The 19,258-nt window shown below is 48.3% G+C and overlaps 1 protein-coding gene across 2 annotated transcripts in view; it reads right to left on the bottom strand.

The window, feature by feature from the left end:
• Window positions 1–19,258, bottom strand: part of C1D (C1D nuclear receptor corepressor) — a 108,446-nt gene that overhangs the window by 54,381 nt on the left and 34,807 nt on the right. Inside the window, exon 1 of one of the 2 annotated variants that reach the window (XM_063918408.1) lies at window positions 14,738–14,828. The exons of the other annotated variant lie outside the window; for it this stretch is intronic. The gene's annotated coding sequence lies outside the window, so the exon portion shown is untranslated. Of the gene's footprint in view, window positions 1–14,737; window positions 14,829–19,258 lie in introns of those variants that run through there. 2 annotated transcript variants of the gene reach the window in all.

Raw genomic sequence — 19,258 nt, 5'->3', positions numbered from 1 at the left:
ACAGTGCTTTCTTAGGCTGTGAGGAAACCAGAGGTAAAAAAAATTTCTTCCCAGCTGTTGCTGTGAATACGGGGTCCCAGAGACCATCCCCAAATAATTCCTCACCCTTATAAGGCTCTATGTGCCTTTTAAAGTCATCATCACCTGTCCAGTGTTGGGTCTCTAATACCCTCCTGACAGAATGGACATTGCATTAATTCTGGATGCCAGCCGGCAAAATATTCCTCTGTGCATCCCTCATATATAAGACGACGTCTTATGTTCGCAAAATAGTATCCCTGTTTGACAGGGTTACAGACCACGCTGCAGCAGCACTATCTGCAGGTCTCAGTCTAGTACCCGAGTGTGTAAATACAGACTTCAGGATAGCCTCCTGCTTTTTATCAGCAGGTACCTTCAAAGTGGCCGTATCCTAAGACGGCAGTGCCACCTTTTTTGACAAACGTGTGAGCGCCTTATCCACCCTAGGGGATATCTCCCAGCGTAACTTATCCTCTGGCGGGAAAGGGTACGCCATCAGTAACTTTTTAGAAATTACCAGTTTCTTATCGGGGGAACCCACTCTTTTTCACACTTCATTCACTCATTTGATGGGGGAACAAAACACTGCCTGCTTTTTCTCCCCAAACATAAAACCCTTTTTTAGTGGTACTTGGGTTAATGTCAGAAATGTGTAACACATTTTTTATTGCCGGGATCATGTAACGGATGTTCCTAGTGGATTGTGTATATGTCTCAACCTCGTCGACACTGGAGTCAGACTTCGTGTCGACATCTGTGTCTGCCATCTGAGGGAGCGGGCGTTTTTGAGCCCCTGATGGCCTTTGAGACGCCTGGGCAGGCGCGGGCTGAAAAGCCGGCTGTCCCATAGCTGTTACGTCATCCAGCCTTTTATGTAAGGAGTTGACACTGTCGGTTTATACCTTCCACCTATCCATCCACTCTGGTGTCGGCCCCACAGGGGGCGACATCACATTTATCGGCATCTGCTCTGCCATCACATAAGCCTCCTCATCAAATGTGTCGACACAGCCGTACCGACACACCGCACACACACAGGGAATGCTCTGACTGAGGACAGGACCCCACACAGCCCTTTGGGGAGACAGAGAGAGAGTATGCCAGCACACACCAGAGCGCTATATAATTTAGGGATTAACACTATATTGAGTGAATTTTTCCCAATAGCTGCTTGTGTATACAATATTGCGCCTAAATTTAGTGCCCCCCCTCTCTTTTTAACCCTTTGAGCCTGCAAACTACAGGGGAGAGCCTGGGGAGCTGTCTTCCAGCTGCACTGTGAAGAGAAAATGGCACCAGTGTGCTGAGGGAGATAGCTCCGCCCCTTTTTCGCTGACTTTTCTCCTACTTTTTTATGGATTCTGGCAGGGGTATTTATCACATATATAGCCTCTGGGGCTATATATTGTGATATATTTGCCAGCCAAGGTGTTTTTATTGCTGCTCAGGGCGCGCCCCCCCCCCCCCCCCCAGCGCCCTGCACCCTCAGTGACCGGAGTGTGAAGTGTGCATGAGGAGCAATGGCGCACAGCTGCAGTGCTGTGCGCTACCTTGGTGAAGACTGATGTCTTCTGCCGCCGATTTTCCGGACCTCTTCTTGCTTCTGGCTCTGTAAGGGGGACGGCGGCGCGGCTCCGGGAACGAACAACAAGGCCAGTTCCATGCGGTCGATCCCTCTGGAGCTAATGGTGTCCAGTAGCCTAAGAAGCCCAAGCTAGCTGCAAGCAGGTAGGTTCGCTTCTTCTCCCCTTAGTCCCTCGATGCAGTGAGCCTGTTGCCAGCAGGTCTCACTGTAAAATAAAAAACCTAAAATAAACTTTCTTTCTAGGAGCTCAGGAGAGCCCCTAGTGTGCATCCAGCTCGGCCGGGCACAGAAATCTAACTGAGGCTTGGAGGAGGGTCATAGTGGGAGGAGCCAGTGCACACCAGGTAGTCTAAAAGCTTTCTTTTAGTTGTGCCCAGTCTCCTGCGGAGCCGCTATTCCCCATGGTCCTTTCGGAGTTCCCAGCATCCACTAGGACGTTAGAGAAAGTTACCTTGGGCTTCTTTCCCTTATACATGTGTACCCTCGTGTCAGGGACAGGGGGTTCCTCTGTGATATGCAACACTTCTTTTATTGCAATAATCATATATCGAATACATTTAGCCACTTTTGGCTGTAACTTTACATCATCGTAGTCGACACTGGAGTCCGAATCCGTGTCGGTATCAGTGTCTGCTATTTGGGATAGTGGGCGCTTCTGAGACCCTGAAGGTCCCGGCGACATAGGGACAGACACGTGTTCACTCCCTGACTGTTCCTTAGCTTCAGCTTTGTCTAATCTCTTGTGCAATAAGTTCACACTAGCACTTAAAACATTCCACATATCCACCCAGTCAGGTGTCGGCACCGCCGACGGAGACCTCACATTTATACGCTCCCCCTCCTCCCTAGGTGAGCCTTCTACCTCAGACATGTCGACACACGCGTACCGACACACACACACAGGGAACCTCTTATCTGAAGACAGTTTCCCCACCAGGCCCTTTGGAGAGACAGAGGCCCTCATTCCGAGTTGTTCGCTCGCAAGCTGCTTTTAGCAGCTTTGCACACGCTAAGCCGCCGCCTACTGGGAGTGAATCTTAGCTTATCAAAATTGCGAACGAAAGATTAGCAAAATAGCGAATAGACACTTCTTAGCAGTTTCTGAGTAGCTCCAGACTTACTCGGCATCTGCGATCAGTTCAGTGCTTGTCGTTCCTGGTTTGACGTCACAAACACACCCAGCGTTCGCCCAGACACTCCTCCGTTTCTCCAGCCACTCCCGCGATTTTCCCAGAAACGGTAGTGTTTTTTCGCACACACCCATAAAACGTCCTGTTTCCGCCCAGAAACACCCACTTCCTGTCAATCACATTACGATCACCAGAACGAAGAAAAAAACCTCGTAATGCCGTGAGTAAAATACCTAACTGCATAGCAAATTTACTTGGCGCAGTCGCACTGCGGGCATTGCGCATGCGCATTAGCGAATAATCGCTCCGTTGCGAGAAAAAAAATACAGAGCAAACAACTCGGAATGACCCCCAGAGAGAGAGTATGCCAGCACACACCCCAGCGCTGTATGACCCAGGAAAAAAAAACACAATAATTTTATGTTTACCCAGATAGCATTGTTTACATATACAATATGCGCCTAATTTGTGCCCCCCCCCTCTTCTTTAAAACCCTCTGTCTACCGTGGTATAAGCAGGGGAGAGTCCGGGGAGCTTCCTCTCAGCGGTGTTGTGGAGAAAAATGGCGCTGGTGAGTGCTGAGGGAGAAGCCCCGCCCTTACAGTGACTGCCGTGTGTGAGGTGTATGGAAGCAATGGCGCACAGCTTTACTGCTGTGCGTTACCTCAGTGAAGATCATGAAGTCTTCTGCCGCCTCTGAAGTCTTTTTTTCTTCTCATACTCACCCGGCTTCCATCTTCCGGCTCTGCAAGGGGGATGGCAGCGCGGCTCTAGGACGGACGGCGAGGGTGAGACCTGCGTACCGATCCCTCTGGAGCTAATGGTGTCCAGTAGCCTAAGAAGCAGAGCCTTGAAACTCACAGAAGTAGGTCTGCTTCTCTCCCCTCAGTCCCTCGATGCAGGGAGTCTGTTGCCAGCAGGCTCCCTGAAAATAAAAAAACCTAACAAATATACTTTGTCAGGAAGCTCAGGAGAGCTCCCTGAAGTGCACCCATCTCCTCTGGGCACAGTATCAAACTGAGGTCTAGAGGAGGGGCATAGAGGGAGGAGCCAGTGCACACCCAGACCTAAAGTCTTTCTTAAAGTGCCTAAGGGGTATATGCAATTAGCGGCGAATCGCGGTAAATTATCGCCGTTTTTTAATTCAACACAATTCGACAGGTGAATTCCGGCAGGTGGCTTCCGGAATTCACCATATTCAATGAAAAACGGATTCGACAGTCCCGCGGGCGAAAAACGTCCGATTTGCCGGATTTTGCCGCAATTTAAAAAAACGGGGAAAAACGGGGAAAAAATGGCGTGGGGTCCCCCCTCCAAAGCATAACCAGCCTCGGGCTCTTCGAGCTGGTCCTGGTTCTAAAAATGCGGGGGGAAAATTGACAGGGGATCCCCCGTATTTTTAAAACCAGCATCGGGCTCTGCACCTGGTGCTGGTGCAAAAAATACGGGGGACAAAAAGAGTAGGGGTCCCCCGTATTTTTTACACCAGCATCGGGCTCCACTAGCTGGACAGATAATGCCACAGCCGGGGGTCACTTTTATACAGTGCCTTGCGGCCGTGGCATTAAATATCCAACTAGTCACCCCAGGCCGGGGTACCCTGGGGGAGTGGGGACCCCTTCAATCAAGGGGTCCCCCCCCCAGCCACCCAAGGGCCAGGGGTGAAGCCCGAGGCTGTCCCCCCCATCCAAGGGCTGCGGATGGGAGGCTGATAGCCTTGAGTAAAATGACAGAATATTGTTTTTTCCAATAGTACTACAAGTCCCAGCAAGCCTCCCCCGCAAGCTGGTACTTGGAGAACCACAAGTACCAGCATGCGGGAGAAAAACGGGCCCGCTGGTACCTGTAGTACTACTGGAAAAAAAATACCCAAATAAAAACAGGAGACACACACCGTGACAAGTACAACTTTATTACACACTGCCGACACACATACATACTTACCTATGTTGACACGCCGACTGCCACAGTCTCCGACGATCCGAGGGTACCTGTGAAAAAAATTATACTCACCTGCCAGTGTCCAGAGATAAATCCACGTCCAGAGATAATCCTCGTACTTGGCAAAAAAAAAAAACACGAACACCCGAACCACCGGACTGAAAGGGGTCCCATGTTGACACACGAGACCCCTTTCCCCGAATGCCGGGACATCACGTGACTCCTGTCACTGAGGTCCCTTCAGCCAATCAGGAAGCGCTACTCCGTGGCGCTCAACTGATTGGCTGTGCGCGTCTAAGCTCAGACAGCGCATCGCACAGCTGCCTCCATTACTTTCAATGGTGGGAACTTTGCAGTCAGCGGTGGGGTTACCCGCGGTCAGCCGCTGACCGCGGGTGACCCCACCACTAACGGCAAAGTTCCCACCATTGAATATAATGGAGGGAGCTGTGCGATGCGCTGACAGCTCAGACGCGCACAGAGCCAATCAGCAGAGTACAAGGACGTTGCGCTCGCTGATTGGCTTACGAGACCTTTCAGTGACAGCAGTCACGGGGGGGGGGGGGTCTCTCTGCATTCGGGGAAAGAGGTCCCATGTGTTAACATGGGACACCTTTCAGTTCGCTGGTCGGGTGTTCGTTTTCTTTTTTTGACAAGTACGTGGATTTATCTCTGGACCATGGATCAGGTGAGTATAATTATCTTTTATTTTCAGGTACCCGTGGATTCTACTTGGAGAAGAGGACCGACTGCTTCGTGTCAACATAGGTATGTATGTGTGTGTCGGCAGTGTGTAATAAAGTTGTACTTGTCACGGTGTGTGTCTCCTGTTTTTATTTGGGTATTTTTTCCCCAGTACTACTACAGGTACCAGCGGGCCCGGTTTTCCTCCGCATGCTGGTACTTGTGGTTCTCCAAGTACCAGCTTGCGGGGGAGGCTTGCTGGGACTTGTAGTACTATTGGAAAAAACAATATTCTGTCATTTTACTCAAGGCTATCAGCCTCCCATCCGCAGCCCTTGGATGGGGGGGGGGGGGGGGGGGGGACAGCCTCGGGCTTCACCCTTGGCCCTTGGGTGGCTGGGGGGGGACCCCTTGATTGAAGGGGTCCCCACTCCCCCAGGGTACCCCGGCCAGGGGTGACTAGTTGGATATTTAATGCCACGGCCGCAAGGCACTGTATAAAAGTGACCCCCGGCTGTGGCATTATGTGTCCAGCTAGTGGAGCCCGATGCTGGTGTAAAAAATACGGGGGACCCCTACTCTTTTTGTCCCCCGTATTTTTTGCACCAGCACCAGGCGCAGAGCCCGGTGCTGGTTTTAAAAATACGGGGGATCCCCTGTCAATTTTTCCCCGCATTTTTAGAACCAGGACCAGCTCGAAGAGCCCGAGGCTGGTTATGCTTTGGAGGGGGGACCCCACGCCATTTTTTTTCTGAATTTTACCATTCCATCTAAAAAAAAAAAAAAAATTATTTAAAAAAAATATATAAATAATACTTGTGCCTCCAAAAAAGACAAACCAAGTACCTAATCCCTTCTAATATAAATAGATATGCTATTATCAATAAAAAAAACACAAAAAAAAACATGTTTTAAATTTTTTTTATTAGTTTCACCCACCAAAGTGTGGCGGATTGAAAATGTCGAATTTACTGTCTAAAAGCACTGTTGTCGAATTTCCAAACTTCAATTGAATACACTTTGGTCGAATTTCAGCACTTGTATCATTGCAGAAAAGTCGAATTTGAAAAGTCGAATTTGACAAAAGTCGAATTTCAAAAAGTCGAATCTTGAAAGTCCGTTTTTTGTACGGAAAGCACTTAATTGCATTGACGATTTTTTTTTGGGGGCGAAAAATTCCCGAAATTCGACAATTTCGGGAATTCGACCGCAATTGCATATACCCCTATGTCTCCTGCGGAGCCCGTCTATCCCCATGGTCCTTACGGAGTCCCCAGCATCCTCTAGGACGTTAGAGAAAATAATAATAATAATAATAATAATTAGATGCTGTTTATTGCGCCAATGGCGCCCATTAGTGTCGGGTTTAGCCGCATAAAGCAACTAAACCAGACTAAACTAATGGCTGCAGTCGTGAAAAGTGCCATTTGGGCACCCAAACGGATCACTTTTTGCACATTTCAGCTCGCAAGCACGGGGGGCTGCAAGCTGAAATGTGTCTCCCCACGGCTCAGCATGCCTGAATGAAGCAAAAATTTAATTGCTCCGTTAGGCACCATCTAGTGGCGGACACAGGGAGAAACAACTGAATTCCCACCAATGGGGTCAATTCAACGCAAAATGAATAGCACCGGGAGGGAGCTACCGGAGCTATTCAGTTCATTGCAATGTTAAGCCGGAGTTGAGGATTCTTCTTGCACTTCTCCTGGGGTGAGAGTAGAAATCCAACAAAACTTATGGCTCAATGCTGTTTTCTGCCCTTAGTGCGCCAGAAAAAATAAGAATTTACTTACCGATAATTCTATTTCTCGGAGTCCGTAGTGGATGCTGGGGTTCCTGAAAGGACCATGGGGAATAGCGGCTCCGCAGGAGACAGGGCACAAAAAGTAAAGCTTTTCCAGATCAGGTGGTGTGCACTGGCTCCTCCCCCTATGACCCTCCTCCAGACTCCAGTTAGGTACTGTGCCCGGACGAGCGTACACAATAAGGGAGGATTTTGAATCCCGGGTAAGACTCATACCAGCCACACCAATCACACCGTACAACTTGTGATCTAAACCCAGTTAACAGTATGATAACAGAGGAGCCTCTGAAAGATGGCTCCCTAAACAATAACCCGAATTAGTTAAAAATAACTATGTACAAGTATTGCAGATAATCCGCACTTGGGATGGGCGCCCAGCATCCACTACGGACTCCGAGAAATAGAATTATCGGTAAGTAAATTCTTATTTTCTCTATCGTCCTAGTGGATGCTGGGGTTCCTGAAAGGACCATGGGGATTATACCAAAGCTCCCAAACGGGCGGGAGAGTGCGGATGACTCTGCAGCACCGAATGAGAGAACTCCAGGTCCTCCTTTGCCAGGGTATCAAATTTGTAGAATTTTACAAACGTGTTCTCCCCTGACCACGTAGCTGCTCGGCAGAGTTGTAATGCCGAGACCCCTCGGGCAGCCGCCCAAGATGAGCCCACCTTCCTTGTGGAATGGGCCTTAACAGATTTAGGCTGTGGCAGGCCTGCCACAGAATGTGCAAGTTGAATTGTGTTACAAATCCAACGAGCAATCGACTGTTTAGAAGCAGGCGCACCCAACTTGTTGGGTGCATACAGTATAAACAGCGAGTCAGATTTTCTGACTCCAGCCGTCCTTGAAATGTATATTTTTAAAGCTCTGACAACGTCCAACAACTTGGAGTCCTCCAAGTCGCTTGTAGCCGCAGGCACTACAATAGGCTGGTTCAGGTGAAACGCTGATACCACCTTAGGGAGAAAATGCGGACGCGTCCGCAGCTCTGCCCTATCCGAATGGAAAATTAAATAAGGGCTTTTATAAGATAAAGCCGCCAGTTCAGATACTCTCCTGGCGGACGCCAGGGCCAGTAACATAGTCACTTTCCATGTGAGATATTTCAAATCCACATCTTTTAGTGGTTCAAACCAATGGGATTTGAGGAAATCTAAAACTACATTTAGATCCCACGGTGCCACCGGAGGCACCACAGGAGGCTGTATATGCAGTACTCCCTTTACAAAAGTCTGGACCTCAGGAACTGAGGCCAATTCTTTTTGGAAGAATATTGACAGGGCCGAAATTTGAACCTTAATAGATCCCAATTTGAGACCCATAGACAATCCTGATTGCAGGAAATGTAGGAAACGACCCAGTTGAAATTCCTCCGTCGGAGCACTCCGATCCTCGCACCACGCAACATATTTCCGCCAAATGCGGTGATAATGCTTCGCGGTGACTTCCTTTCTTGCCTTAATCAAGGTAGGAATGACTTCTTCTGGAATGCCTTTCCCTTTTAGGATCTGGCGTTCAACCGCCATGCCGTCAAACGCAGCCGCGGTAAGTCTTGGAATAGACACGGTCCCTGCTGAAGCAGGTCCTGTCTTAGAGGTAGAGGCCACGGATCGTCCGTGACCATTTCTTGAAGTTCCGGGTACCAAGACCTTCTTGGCCAATCCGGAGCCACTAGTATCGTTCTTACTCCGCTTTGCCTTATGATTCTCAATACCTTTGGTATGAGAGGCAGAGGAGGAAACACATACACCGACTGGTACACCCAAGGTGTTACCAGCGCGTCCACAGCTATTGCCTGCGGATCTCTTGACCTGGCGCAATACCTGTCCAGTTTTTTGTTGAGGCGAGACGCCATCATGTCCACCATTGGTCTTTCCCAACGGTTTATTAGCATGTGGAAAACTTCTGGATGAAGTCCCCACTCTCCCGGGTGAAGATCGTGTCTGCTGAGGAAGTCTGCTTCCCAGTTGTCCACTCCCGGGATGAACACTGCTGACAGTGCTATCACGTGATTCTCCGCCCAGCGAAGGATCCTGGCAGCTTCTGCCATTGCACTCCTGCTTCTTGTGCCGCCCTGTCTGTTTACATGGGCGACTGCCGTGATGTTGTCCGACTGGATCAACACCGGTCTTCCTTGAAGCAGAGGTTCCGCCTGGCTTAGAGCATTGTAGATTGCTCTTAGTTCCAGAATGTTTATGTGAAGAGACTTTTCCAGGCTCGACCACACTCCCTGGAAGTTTCTTCCTTGTGTGACTGCTACCCAGCCTCTCAGGCTGGCGTCCGTGGTCACCAGGATCCAATCCTGTATGCCGAATCTGCGGCCCTCCAATAGATGAGCACTCTGCAACCACCACAGAAGAGATACCCTTGTCCTTGGAGACAGGGTTATCCGCTGGTGCATCTGAAGATGCGACCCTGACCATTTGTCCAACAGATCCCTCTGGAAAATTCGTGCATGGAATCTGCCGAATGGAATTGCTTCGTAAGAAGCCACCATTTTTCCCAGGACTCTTGTGCATTGATGTACAGACACCTTTCCTGGTTTTAGGAGATTCCTGACCAGGTCGGATAACTCCTTGGCTTTTTCCTCGGGAAGAAAAACCTTTTTCTGAACCGTGTCCAGAATCATCCCTAGGAACAGCAGACGAGTTGTCGGCATTAATTGGGATTTTGGAATATTCAGAATCCATCCGTGCTGCTTTAGCACCTCTTGAGATATTGCTAATCCCATCTCTAGCTGTTCTCTGGACCTTGCCCTTATTAGGAGATCGTCCAAGTATGGGATAATTAATACGCCTTTTCTTCGAAGAAGAATCATCATCTCGGCCATTACCTTTGTAAAGATCCGAGGTGCCGTGGACAAACCAAACGGCAGCGTCTGAAACTGATAGTGACAGTTTTGTACAACGAACCTGAGGTACCCCTGGTGTGAGGGGTAAATTGGAACGTGGAGATACGCATCCTTGATGTCCAAGGATACCATAAAGTCCCCTTCTTCCAGGTTCGCTATCACTGCTCTGAGTGACTCCATCTTGAACTTCTTTATGTACAGGTTCAAGGACTTCAGATTTAGAATAGGCCTTACCGAGCCATCCGGCTTCGGTACCACAAATAGAGTGGAATAATACCCCTTCCCTTGTTGTAGAAGAGGTACCTTGACTATCACCTGCTGAGAGTACAGCTTGTGAATGGCTTCCAAAACCGTCTCCCTTTCGGAAGGGGACGTTGGTAAAGCAGACTTCAGGAAACGGCGAGGTGGATCTGTCTCTAATTCCAACCTGTACCCCTGAGATATTATCTGCAGGATCCAGGGATCTACCTGCGAGTGAGCCCACTGCGCGCTGTAATTTTTGAGACGACCTCCCACCGTCCCCGAGTCCGCTTGAGAAGCCCCAGCGTCATGCTGAGGCTTTTGTAGAAGCCGGGGAGGGCTTCTGTTCCTGGGAAGGAGCTGCCTGTTGCTGTTTCTTCCCTCGACCTCTGCCTCGTGGCAGATATGAATAGCCCTTTGCTCTCTTATTTTTAAAGGAACGAAAGGGCTGCGGTTGAAAAGTCGGTGCCTTTTTCTGTTGGGGAGTGACTTGAGGTAGAAAGGTGGATTTCCCGGCTGTAGCCGTGGCCACCAAATCTGATAGACCGACTCCAAATAACTCCTCCCCTTTATACGGCAAAACTTCCATATGCCGTTTTGAATCCGCATCGCCTGTCCACTGTCGCGTCCATAAAGCTCTTCTGGCCGAAATGGACATAGCACTTACCCGTGATGCCAGTGTGCAGATATCCCTCTGTGCATCACGCATATAAAGAAATGCATCCTTTATTTGTTCTAACGACAGTAAAATATTGTCCCTGTCCAGGGTATCAATATTTTCAATCAGGGACTCTGACCAAACTACCCCAGCACTGCACATCCAGGCAGACGCTATAGCTGGTCGTAGTATAACACCTGCATGTGTGTATATACTTTTTTGGATATTTTCCATCCTCCTATCTGATGGATCTTTAAGTGCGGCAGTCTCAGGAGAAGGTAACGCCACTTGTTTTGATAAGCGTGTTAGCGCCTTGTCCACCCTAGGAGGTGTTTCCCAGCGCTCCCTAACCTCTGGCGGGAAAGGGTATAATGCCAATAATTTCTTTGAAATTATCAGCTTTTTATCAGGGGCAACCCACGCTTCATCACACACGTCATTTAATTCTTCTGATTCAGGAAAAACTATAGGTAGTTTTTTCACACCCCACATAATACCCTGTTTAGTGGTACCTGTAGTATCATCTAAATGTAACGCCTCCTTCATTGCCAAAATCATATAACGTGTGGCCCTACTGGAAAATACGGTTGATTGGTCACCGTCACCACTGGAATCAGTGCCTGTGTCTGGGTCTGTGTCGACCGACTGAGGCAAAGGGCGTTTTACAGCCCCTGACGGTGTTTGAGGCGCCTGGACAGGCACTAATTGATTGTCCGGCCGCCTCATGTCGTCAAACGACTGCTTAAGCGAGTTGACGCTATCCCGTAATTCCACAAATAAAGGCATCCATTCTGGTGTCGACCCCCTAGGAGGTGACATCCCCATATTTGGCAATTGCTCCGCCTCCACACCAATATCGTCCTCATACATGTCGACACACACGTACCGACACACAGCAGACACACAGGGAATGCTCTAAACGAAGACAGGACCCACTAGCCCTTTGGGGAGACAGAGGGAGAGTCTGCCAGCACACACCAAAAAGCGCTATATATGACAGGGATAGCCTTATAATAAGTGCTCCCTTATAGCTGCTTTATATATATCAAGATATTGCCATTAAATTTGCCCCCCCTCTCTGTTTTACCCTGTTTCTGTAGTGCAGTGCAGGGGAGAGACCTGGGAGCCGTCCTGACCAGCGGAACTGTGAGAGGAAATGGCGCCGTGTGCTGAGGAGATAGGCCCCGCCCCTTTTTCGGCGGGCTCGTCTCCCGCTATTTTGTGAATACAGGCAGGGGTTAAATATCTCCATATAGCCTCTGGGGGCTATATGTGAGGTATTTTTAGCCTTTTAATAGGTTTTCATTTGCCTCCCAGGGCGCCCCCCCCCAGCGCCCTGCACCCTCAGTGACTGCGTGTGAAGTGTGCTGAGAGGAAAATGGCGCACAGCTGCAGTGCTGTGCGCTACCTTTAGAAGACTGCAGGAGTCTTCAGCCGCCGATTCTGGACTTCTTCTTACTTCAGCATCTGCAAGGGGGCCGGCGGCGCGGCTCCGGTGACCATCCAGGCTGTACCTGTGATCGTCCCTCTGGAGCTGATGTCCAGTAGCCAAGAAGCCAATCCATCCTGCACGCAGGTGAGTTCACTTCTTCTCCCCTCTGTCCCTCGTTGCAGTGATCCTGTTGCCAGCAGGAATCACTGTAAAATAAAAAACCTAAGCTAAACTTTCTCTAAGCAGCTCTTTATGAGAGCCACCTAGAATTGCACCCTTCTCGGCCGGGCACAAAAATCTAACTGGAGTCTGGAGGAGGGTCATAGGGGGAGGAGCCAGTGCACACCACCTGATCTGGAAAAGCTTTACTTTTTGTGCCCTGTCTCCTGCGGAGCCGCTATTCCCCATGGTCCTTTCAGGAACCCCAGCATCCACTAGGACGATAGAGAAAGCATTGTGCCCGCACTTAATTTGGAGAATGCCGGCTCTCGTGACTAAACATCATGGGGGAATTAAAAGGTTATCGCCCACGATCTAAAGTGACAGGAGATCGCAGGTGGCGATAATCATTTGATGCCCCCTATCGTGCCCATAAGTGTAAAGCGGCTAAACCCGACTAAACTAATAGGCGCGATCGGGAAAAGTGCCGTCTGGGCGCCCAAACAGTTAACTTTTCACATATTTCAGCTCGCCACCCCCGGCGGTGCAAGCTGAAATGTAGACACCGGAATCCGATCTTACTCGAACGGAGCTACATTTGAATATCTCAGTTTAGCGCTATCTAATGGCTGCCAGCCAAAAAAAAATCATTTGAAGCCCCATGTTTCAAAGGCGCAAGAACCGGAATTCTCAGACTTAACAGTGCGCTAAACTGAATAGCTCTAGGAGCTACCTCCTGGTGCTGTTCAATTCAACTTGAATTGAATCGACCCCAATGTATGAATTAATTTGTGCATAGACTTCTATAGGGTTCGATTTAATTATGCGAGATGCCGGTGATGCAGTGCGCACAGCAGCTGTATATATGGTAGCCCCAACGTTGTGCATTTTAATATTAAAATGCACAACATTGGGGCTACCATATATATAGCTGCTGTGCGCACTGCATCACCGGCATCTTGCATAATTAAAGTGCAAGCAAACTAAAGTGCAAGATTTAGGGGTGACACCAGGTAGATGAAGCATGCTATTGGCAACATTCAAGTGGTACACCTCGGGCATCAGCCAACACATTACACTTAAGTTTAGTTTTTTTCCGTGTTTAGTTCATACGGATTCTGTTTATGTACTTTGTAAGGTCCTGAGGACTCCTTGTGGATAATAAAGGATAATAATTATATCAATCCCTATATACTGTATCTTGTTTCAGCAATTATGCGGTTACAATTTCCCATATTGCAAAACACTGCGGAGTATGCTGCCCCTCTATAAATGGATAATAAGAATACTGTATTCTAACATTGTTTAAAGAAAATATTTGGCATAAAAACAGAATTAACTGTATGGTATCCGTTATTCAATGTTAGGATTTATTTCCAAGGGTTTTCTCCCCTGAAACCGGGGAATAACGTAGCACCAGTCCTAAAATACAAAATGATATGTAAAAATAAAGTGTTCTTCCTCACAGGGCCCTTTACTACGCAGTGCTTCTCACGGTGATGGCAAATGGAATTGATAATGTCTATGTATGAGCACCAGCAATAATCTCCTTTTTTCTGTTTAGGAAATGTTTTGGATAAAAAAAAGATTCCAAACCTACACTTCTATAAACACTAAGGGGAAATAAATTTATCTGCATGTCGTGGTAAATTTGTGAAAGCTCCTATTCAATTGTCCGCAAAAACGTTTTGCTGTAATTTTTACAGTGAATTTCAATTCACCAACTCTGAGCAGGTGATAAACTCGGGGAAAATCCCTATTTTAAGTTAAACATTTTGGGATTTGGTTCTGAACCCCTGGGGCAACCCCTTGAATGACTACTTAGACGTTTTTAATTATTTTAAATTGGCCAATAACAACATGTCATTTTTGTGGTGAAAAAGTGCAAAATGATGGAAATTGGGGTACAAGGTATGGGACAGGTATACTGGAGTGATTTATGAGTGTAACAAGTGTTTTTAGACTTGCAGGTGGGAATAATCGGTCTATTTCAAAATGACCCAAATATATACTTATACCCATTTTATATACCCCAAGTTTAATTTTAGCACTTAGTTTGCTAGGGGAAAAAAAGCTATAATTTTTTTACATTAAAAAAAAAAATGCATATAAACAGTCATTTGACCAAATTTAAGCACCAGAAATACGTTTATTATAACCAATAATAAAACTTTTATACTGTAATTTGATGTTAGTTTAGCTTTTTTGGGGGGGGAACAGACAGATTTACCCTTTTTCACTTTTGGCACCAATTTTCGCGGTTATTTCGCTTTCACTCATTTGCATTTGAGTAGGGTGCATCGCAGGAGTGCGCATACCAGCGAAAAGTCAGTTTTCGCTGCAAAAAAAGACGCAAAAGTGTTGAAAATGAGAATCGTGGTAAATTGCAGCGATTTCACCAGTAGTTGAATTCCCCCTAAAGCTGGGTACACATTAGACAATTTTTTTGAACGATTTCCCGATTTTCGACAGATCGCAATGAGAAAACGGTCAAGTCATTAAATGTGTACGCACTCCTACGGGTCGTCTATTGCATCTTCAGGTCAGTCGTACATGCAGATCAATCTGAAGATGTGCCGACTGCAGGGGAACAATATATTGTGCGGTTGTTCACCAGATTGTGTAGTGTGCACGGGACGCACAATATATTGTCCCTTATCTGCCATCAGCTTGGTACACAGGTCGTTTAACGTGTGTCCAGCTTAAGAACATAGAAGTCACTGGTGGTGGTAACTGATGGCATATATTTGTACACTGGCTTGGTTACAGTATGGAAATTAAATTATTTTAAAAGTGAATCAGATAAGACACCAGAAGCATATTTGCCATGCAGACAATGGGGTGAAGTAAAATGTTTTTGGCTAGGAAGACAAAACCATGCAGGGTGCCCAAAACAGGTGTGGTTCATCAAATCGACAGTATCTAGGTCGACAATGTTTAGGTCGACCACTATAGGTCGACAGTCACTAGGTCAACATGGATGGAAGGTCGACAGGGTTTCTAGGTCGACATGTGCTAGGTCGACATGTCTAAAGGTCGACATGAGGATTTTTTTTTTTTTGTCGTTTTCTTCATAGAGTGACCGGGATCCCAAATTAGTGCACCGCGTCCCCTCGCATGGCTCGCTTCGTTCGCCATGCTTCGGGCATGGTGCCTTCGCTCGGCTACCGCTTGGCACAGATTACCGTTCCAATCGTAGTCCACGTGGATCGTTAAGTATGAAAAAATTCAAAAAAAAAGGGGGAAAAAATTGAAAAAAACTCATGTCGACCTTTAGACCTGTCAACCTAGCACATGTCAACCTAGAAACCCTGTCGACCTTCCATCCATGTCGACCTAGTGACTGTCAACCTATAGTGGTCGACCTAAACATTGTCGACCTAGATACTGTCGATCTTCAGACCGGATCCCGCCCAAAACATCCTAAATAAGCTCTGCAGAAATGCAGCAAAGCCTGGCTTACAAATAAATGCATAAAAAAACAAGTACATACTTACTGGAACTACGCTTGTGCAGCTAAACCTAGATGGATACATCACTGAACAAGTGGATACGTTTAAATACCTGCGTTCAACTATCAATGGTCAACTGATAGCCGATACGAGCGACATCACAAGTCGTATAAGTTGTGCCACAGCTGTCTAAAGGGAAGTACTCACGGAGTGATCACTGCTTAAAATAAGAATTTACTCACCGGTGATTCTATTTCTCGTAGTCCGTAGTGGATGCTGGGGACTCCGTAAAGGACCATGGGGAATAGACGGGCTCCGCAGGAGACTGGGCACTCTAAAAGAAAGATTAGGTACTATCTGGTGTGCACTGGCTCCTCCCTCTATGCCCCTCCTCCAGACCTCAGTTAGGGAAACTGTGCCCGGAAGAGCTGACACTACAAGGAAAGGATTTGGAAACCAGGGTAAGACTCATACCAGCCACACCAATCACACCGTATAACTTGTGATAACCATACCCAGTTAACAGTATGAACAACAACTGAGCCTTAATCAACGGATGGCTCATAACAATAACCCTTTAGTAAGCAATAACTATATACACGTATTGCAGAAGAAGTCCGCACTTGGGACGGGCGCCCAGCATCCACTACGGACTACGAGAAATAGAATTATCGGTGAGTAAATTCTTATTTTCTCCGACGTCCTAGTGGATGCTGGGGACTCCGTAAGGACCATGGGGATTATACCAAAGCTCCCAAACGGGCGGGAGAGTGCGGACGACTCTGCAGCACCGAATGAGCAAACTCAAGGTCCTCCTCAGCCAGTGTATCAAACTTGTAGAACTTAGCAAATGTGTTTGAACCCGACCAAGTAGCAGCTCGGCAAAGCTGTAAAGCCGAGACCCCTCGGGCAGCCGCCCAAGAAGAGCCCACCTTCCTTGTGGAATGGGCTTTTACTGATTTTGGATGCGGCAATCCAGCCGCAGAGTGAGCCAGCTGAATCGTGCTACAGATCCAGCGAGCAATAGTCTGCTTCGAAGCAGGAGCGCCAACCTTGTTGGCTGCATACAGAATAAACAGCGAGTCAGACTTTCTGACTCCCGCCGTTCTGGAAACAAATTTTCAAAGCCCGGACTACGTCCAGCAACTTGGAATCCTCCAAGTCCCTAGTAGCCGCAGGCACCACAATAGGTTGGTTCAAATGAAACGATGATACCACCTTAGGGAGAAATTGGGGACGAGTCCTCAATTCTGCCCTGTCCATATGGAAGATCAGATAGGGGCTTTTACATGACAAAGCCGCCAATTCTGACACACGCCTAGCCGAAGCTAAGGCCAATAGCATGACCACTTTCCACGTGAGATATTTTAGCTCCACGGTCTTAAGTGGCTCAAACCAGTGGGATTTTCAGGAAATCCAACACAACGTTAAGATCCCAAGGTGCCACTGGTGGCACAAAAGGAGGCTGAATATGCAGCACTCCCTTTACAAACGTCTGAACCTCAGGCAGTGAAGCCAGTTCTTTTTGAAAGAAAATGGATAGGGCCGAGATCTGAACCTTTATGGACCCTAATTTGAGGCCCATAGTCACACCCGACTGTAGGAAATGCAGAAAACGACCCAACTGGAAGTCCTCTGTAGGGGCCTTCCTGGCCTCACACCAAGCAACATATTTCCACCATATGCGGTGATAATGCTTTGCGGTCACATCCTTCCTAGCTCTTATCAGCGTAGGAATTACTTCATCCGGTATACCCTTTTCCGCTAGGATCCGGCCTTCAACCACCATGCCGTCAAACGCAGCCGCGGTAAGTCTTGGAACAGACAGGGCCCCTGCTGCAACAGGTCCTGTCTGAGAGGCAGAGGCCATGGGTCCTCTGTGACCATCTCTTGAAGTTCTGGGTACCAAGTCCTTCTTGGCCAATCCGGAACAATGAGTATTGTTCTCACTCCTCTTTTTCTTACTATTCTCAGTACCTTGTGTATGAGAGGAAGAGGAGGAAACACATATACCGACTGGAACACCCACGGAGTTACCAGTGCGTCCACAGCTATCGCCTGAGGGTCCCTTGACCTGGCGCAATATTTTTTTAGCTTTTTGTTTAGGCGGGACGCCATCATGTCCACCTGTGGCCGTTCCCACCGATTTGCAATCTGCTCGAAGACTTCTTGATGAAGTCCCCACTCTCCCGGGAGGAGGTCGTGCCTGCTGAGGAAGTCTGCTTCCCAGTTGTCCACTCCCGGAATGAACACTGCTGACAGTGCTTGTACGTGATTCTCCGCCCAACGAAGAATCCTTGTGGCTTCCGCCATCGCCACCCTGCTTCTTGTGCCACCCTGTCGGTTTACATGGGCGACTGCCGTGATGTTGTCTGACTGAATCAGCACTGGTTGGTCTCGAAGCAGGGGCTCCGCTTGACTTAGGGCGTTGTATATGGCCCTTAATTCCAGTATGTTTATGTGCAGACGAGTCTCCTGACTTGACCACAGCCCCTGGAGGTTTCTTCCCTGAGTGACTGCCCCCCATCCGCGGAGGCTTGCATCCGTGGTCACCAGGACCCAGTCCTGTATGCCGAACCTGCGGCCCTCGAGAAGATGAGCACTCTGCAGCCACCACAGAAGAGACACCCTGGCCCTCGGGGACAGGGCGATCAGCCGATGCATCTGAAGATGTGATCCGGACCACTTGTCCAACAGATCCCACTGAAAGATCCTGGCATGGAACCTGCCGAAAGGAATGGCTTCGTATGACGCTACCATCTTTCCCAGGACTCGCGTGCAGTGATGCACCGACACCTGCTTTGGTTTCAGGAGATCCCTGACCATGGTCACTAACTCCTGAGCCTTCTCCTCCGGGAGAAATACCTTCTTCTGTTCTGTGTCCAGAATCATGCCCAGGAAGGGCAGACGCGTCGTAGGAATCAGCTGCGACTTTGGAATATTCAGAATCCAGCCGTGCCGTAGCAACACTTCCTGAGAGTGCGCTACGCTGACCAACAACTGCTCTCCGGACCTCGCCTTTATGAGGAGATCGTCCAAGTACGGGATAACTGTAACTCCTTGCTTCCGGAGAAGTACCATCATCTCCGCCATTACCTTGGTAAAGACTCTCGGTGCCGTGGATAGACCAAACTTCAACATCTGGAATTGGTAATGACAGTCCTGTACCACAAACCTGAGGTACCCCTGGTGAGGCGGATAAATGGGGACATGCAAGTACGCATCCTTGATGTCCAGAGATACCATAAAATCCCCCTCTTCCAGGCTGGCAATGACCGCTCTGAGCGCTTCCATTTTGA

This window comes from Pseudophryne corroboree, chromosome 4, assembly GCF_028390025.1.
Source record: "Pseudophryne corroboree isolate aPseCor3 chromosome 4, aPseCor3.hap2, whole genome shotgun sequence".
Taxonomy (NCBI): domain Eukaryota; kingdom Metazoa; phylum Chordata; class Amphibia; order Anura; family Myobatrachidae; genus Pseudophryne; species Pseudophryne corroboree.
The sequence above is the reverse complement of the archived record's forward strand: the minus strand, read 5'-3'. Positions and strand labels throughout refer to the sequence as shown.